The sequence below is a fragment of the Atta cephalotes genome (assembly GCF_000143395.1).
Source record: "Atta cephalotes unplaced genomic scaffold scaffold00015, whole genome shotgun sequence".
Classification (NCBI taxonomy): Eukaryota; Metazoa; Arthropoda; class Insecta; order Hymenoptera; family Formicidae; genus Atta; species Atta cephalotes.
The window spans coordinates 2,178,365-2,183,794 of record NW_012130079.1 but is presented as its reverse complement, the minus strand read 5'-3'; the positions used below and the strand labels follow the sequence as shown (position 1 = coordinate 2,183,794).

General features: G+C 37.7%; 1 protein-coding gene across 1 annotated transcript in view; it reads left to right on the top strand.

Annotated features, from left to right (window-relative positions):
* LOC105617998 (regulator of G-protein signaling 7-binding protein-like) overlaps positions 1 to 5,430 on the top strand; it is a 16,222-nt gene that overhangs the window by 4,062 nt on the left and 6,730 nt on the right. The window lies entirely within an intron of this gene.

Sequence of the window (5,430 nt, the reverse complement as noted above, 5' to 3'; positions counted from 1 at the left end):
AGAGAGAGAGAGAGAGAGAACTTTTTCGCGATTTCTTACATTGCTTCCGCCAGTCCCTCGTATGTTTTGCACAATGCAGGTCACAGAGAAACGACGGACGACGACCGAACGTTCGAAGAATCATGGTCGTGAGAAAAACGTCATGTGCCGTCGCCGCTGCCGAGCACTTCCAATAACTTTCATTCCTTAAGTTTGCTGGGCGCGCCAGGTAGTGCTCTTTATCACTAGTTTACGTAAGATTTCTTCCGGCTGAGACACTCACGATTGACTTTGCAATTCACTTCTCGACAAAAAGAAGTTCTAACAAAAATCTAATAAAGCGTATTTTCATAACGCAATTTTAATCAATTGATTTAATCACTTTGTTTACTCGCCGTACGACTTTATTATGATTACGTATATTTAGTATTTTCAATTCAACGATGTGCTTATCATTTGACAGTAATAATACAACGCGAAACAATATAATAATAAAACATATTTTGAAATACACATATACATACGCAGAAAGAAAAAAAAGATTTATCGACGTAACAGTATATTTTATGTTACTGCGGAAAATATTGTTAGTTACTATTCAGGTCATAAAAAAGATTTATCGAGAATACTGAAAATGTGCTGTTTACTGAAAATGATTCGGCTGAATCTGCCGAATCTGGATCTACAAATTACTTCATTATTATTAATAACAAATTATTTCATTACGAAATGTATTTCAAAGATAAACGGTTTCACTTTAACAGAACATTCAAGCGAGAGATCTTGCAAACACACAAAACAAGTCCCACTGCAATATCGAATAATTGGTCATGGTAGAGAAGTTTGATTGCTTCCGCATCGAATATGCGATAGTTGCAGTTTTGCCAGAGCAGGTGGAAGTCTCCTTTCTCTTTGCGTTAAGCTCAAGCTCGTTGGAAATTAGAAAACATGTTTTCGAACTACCCGTCCATCTTAATTTTAGGCATTACCGCGACGACATGGTCGCGAAAGAAAATAACTGACAGAAATGCTGACAACCATGATGACGTACATAACGCGGAGATTATTTACATAAAGTCAAATATACGTTTATAACATGTTATATGTTCGTATTATATGTTGGAGTAAAGCTGTGCTTCCGTCGATCTCGCTTGATCCAGGTCGCCATAGCGCTCGCTTGCGGAAAGTTTTCCACTCCCGAGAGCCGGAGCTTACCTGACCGATCAAATATTAATGCCGGAGGATTATTGCCTCCAGTTGCGTTTGTTTGTTACTTGCACATAGCGACCGTTACTCCCGCATGAGAATGCGGCAAAAGTTTGACGTATAGTACGCGCGGCGAAATACAATTATCGCCAGAATTAAACCGTCGACCCCGTCGACTCGAGATCGTGGCGCTCCGATTCGCTCTTGAAATTCTCCTGGACTCGAGTGACAACTAGACAGACGTCGGCTATTGCCAAGCCACCAAATAACATTGAATGGACGAATGGCCGATAAAATGAAAACAGTGCTTGAAAGCGTAATAATTCTCGAGCGTGTACGTTTTCCATGTAAAATGAAAAATGGTGAAAATTGCATGAAACATGGGAGACAAAGCAAGAATTTGAAATAAAACGGGAAGAGAATTTCATAGAATTCATCCGAAAAAGTCGAGATGACACATGAGCGTTGTCCTTGCCACGGAACAATCTCTTGTCAATAATTTAATCGCCGCAACCGGAGGTGTACTGTACAATTTTGAATATCCATATTTCAGCGTGTGGGAGAGTTACCAGGCCGCTTTTGCAATTCGAAAAGCCGGGATTTCTCGTAATTCCTAGATTAACGTAGGCGTACCCGGTGGGCTGGTTGTTGATCACAAAAAAAGCGAATAAAATGTTGGTGTGTATTTTGCATAATCGATGCACGGGCTGGTTGCATGTTTCGCAGCGATATGGCGCACGAAATGTCCGCGCGAGGACATAAATCGAGCGAACGTATGTATGTATATATATATATATATATATATACGTGTATATGCAGCGCAATCGAATACGCATGTAAAGATGATCGATTGATTGTTGATCGCGCTTCCATGAGAAGACCGTATGCGGCAGATATACAGACACGAGGACATAGACACGGACAAAGAAATTATATCCACCGTTATCTATGACTTCTTGGAGCGCAATAGTTGATGACCAATGCGAATAACAATTTGCGAGTAATTGAACTGTTGCGTCGCGGCAAATGCTGTCGACGTAATCAAACGCGAGTGCTTGTCGCGTGGCGATATTGTTCCGAGCTTGACAGGGTAGATGCAATACCGTTATAACAGATGGAGGGGTAAGCGGAGATGCAATAATTAACGTTTCGTAACGGCTGGGATGATCCGGCTTAAGCAAAGTAGGTAAAACGGTGCGTGTACGCCGGTCGTTTGCAATGCGATAGTCGTTCGACGTTGGTATCTAATTAAACGCCGCTCATTGAAAATCCCGTTGCGCGTGGCGGTCATATTCAATCGCAATACAATCTAATTTCGCGTTCAGCAAATAATTATTCTCACATTCCGGAAGCGTGCTCCAAATATTCGATTGTAATTATAAACACGCGCAGTCTTGCTTTAATCTACGCGATGTTTTTTCGAGACGTGAGTATTTCGCGGTCAACTGCCGACTCAAGTTTTAGTCGAGGAGAAACTCGCTGTAAATTAATACAGGAAAATGAATTTCCTTTGTCTACTTACATCCCCTCCTTCCTTCGGCCTCGACTCATCGAAAACAAGTTTTTTTTACTTTTGTGGCTTAAACAGTTTTGTAATTAAAATTGAAATTAATTGTTTAGTAAAGTGAACGTAATGTAATAATAATGCACAAGTGCAGAACATAAACAATTGCGTATAATATTGTGCGTATAATATTGTTGCATTTTATTCTTTCGGATAAGAGAATGCATGAAAAGAATTTTGAGAAGAAACGAATTCGTGAAACATTTAGATTTTCATTAAGGTGAGCAAAGCCCCGGAAGGTATTATTCAAAGGTGGCTGAGTGAAGATGAGCGAGAAAAAAAGGGGGAAAGAGAAAGAGAGAAAGAGAGAGAGAGAGAGAGAAGGACGAGGAGAAGGGAACAAGAGAGAAAAGAATAATGAAGGAAAGGGAATCAGTAATTGGGAGTGGCGCTAACCTTTTTACGAAATTCACTTCCACCTTTGATTCAACCTTCCTGGCTTAACTTTTTGCGAGGAACCAATCTGTGAAATCGATAGCTTTCTTTCCTTGAGCGGCAAACGGCTGTACGATGTGCCAGACGGGTTTTCTCGCAAAAGGATTTAAATTCCGACATATTGAAATCCAAGCCGTTCCTACAAAGCCGCCACGAGTTACAGCAAACGAAAGTAAACTCATTTCAATTCCCGTCTGTATCTTTCATTATAATACAATCCGAACTTTATTTCCTGAATGTCTACCTCAAGTGATAGTCAAGTGTACAGCTTTACACAAGACAAGTATAATTAAGGAATATTAAAAAAAGAAGAGGAGAAGTTATTAGCGACTTTAGTAATCAGCCTCTTAGCAACAGCAAGGAGATGACACGAATATGTTTGCCAGATTGAGATCGGTTGCCTTCGGTCGCGCCAATCTATTTCGTACGTTAATTGGAATCTCATTAAACGGAAGCCAACCGAAATGGCTTCTCTACAAGGACTTCGCTCAATGCTCGACCGATACGGTAATTGACGTAAAACGGGTTAATCAGAGTACTTGGTTTTCCTGCGGCCTTCTGTACCTGTTTCCCCGTGCCACGATTTTACGTTATCGGATTATTCATCATGGCATATTTCACAAAATATCGCTGGTGACTCTTTTCACAAATTCAAGGCAACGTATTATTATTATTATAATACCAGACCCGCTGCGGAAAGGTGATACCGCTCGGAACCGTTTATTGTTCACGTTCTCCCGCTTAATACATCATCTAAAATTAAGAATCGCGCTTTAACATCATCCTAAAGTTCATCTTTCTCCTCGTCATTTTTCAAATTTCTTACACGAGTATGTCGTTAATACTGCGACGTTTTTTTTTTTATTTACTATCGCAAATGTTATTAGGAAGAAACAAAGGAGGAACAACTGTTGTCTACGGGAAGCGACACACCGACATTTGAACATGTCTGTGAAAGATGCACGCGTAATGAGACACCAGTACTCGCGGGTGACCTCTTCGCGTAAGCAGTAATAATAATGTTTTTAATGTAATTAACTTGGTAAGCTACGGAGCGGAGACGGAGTGGAAGTGAAATCAGATTTATGGACCTTCAACTAAAATCGCGCGCATCCGAGAGACCCGACAAGGAAGTCGTTAAAGTAATTCGTATTTCTCGCGATAATGCGATTTACCACGCCATGTATTCAGTAATGATAACGTGATCTTTTACGGTTTTATTCATCATGGCTTCCATCGCGTTTACATCTATACACACTCTCCTTTTGCATCAGGTACTTCGTGAGATTGGAAACCGAATTGGGATTATATTTAATCTTTAAGTGAATAGAATGGCCAGCATCCTATAGAGATAGCATCCCAGGTAAAATTTTCTTTAAAATCTTGTTCTGAAAAAGAAAGATAAAAGATATTATCCAAATGCCCAGAAGTTTCAAAGTTCACTATTTTTTCAATTTTGTTTCATAAAAGTAACTAATGCATATTTAACTGTAACATAATATACTACATTATTAAATTCATAATGTAAAATAATACACAAAAAGAACGGTTTTACCTATGTATAAACATTTACATAGATATAGGGCTGAAAATAATTTTGTTTGGACCATTAAAATAATTAAGTAGAACGTTCAAAGTGATTGTTAGAATATTAAAATTTTTTGCAGCATTGTCATCAACATTTGAGCGTTCTATTGTTATGAGCCAACAAAATTATTTTCAGATCTGTATCTAAATAAATTTTTAGATACATACTTCAGCAAAATCGCCCTTTCTGTGTATCTTTCAATTTCAGTTATTTTCAATCATTTCTATAGGTCGCCACTGTTCCTACTTGATATATTATTAATTTAATCAAAACAATGAGGTTAAACAATTTAATTGAATAAAATGTATTGACTTAAATTTAGTTTAATATTTGCTAAGAACATACGTTAATATGGATGTTGTTTACTTTGAAACTAACCATGGAAATGGAATGGTTTACATTTTAACACATATATGGAAGGTAAAAATAACAAAATGTTATTTAACTCAAGAGATTATGTTATCATTGTTTCTTTAATATAAATTCTAACGGAGTAGCAAAAATATAAAACTATAAAATTAAAATTTCTACTTGAGGTGTGAGCATTCCACCTACTAACTTGCTTTAAACTACTTCTACCTACTTAAAGGTTAATTTTATATATATATATATATATATATATATATATATATATATATCTTCTTGTAGTATAGTATTT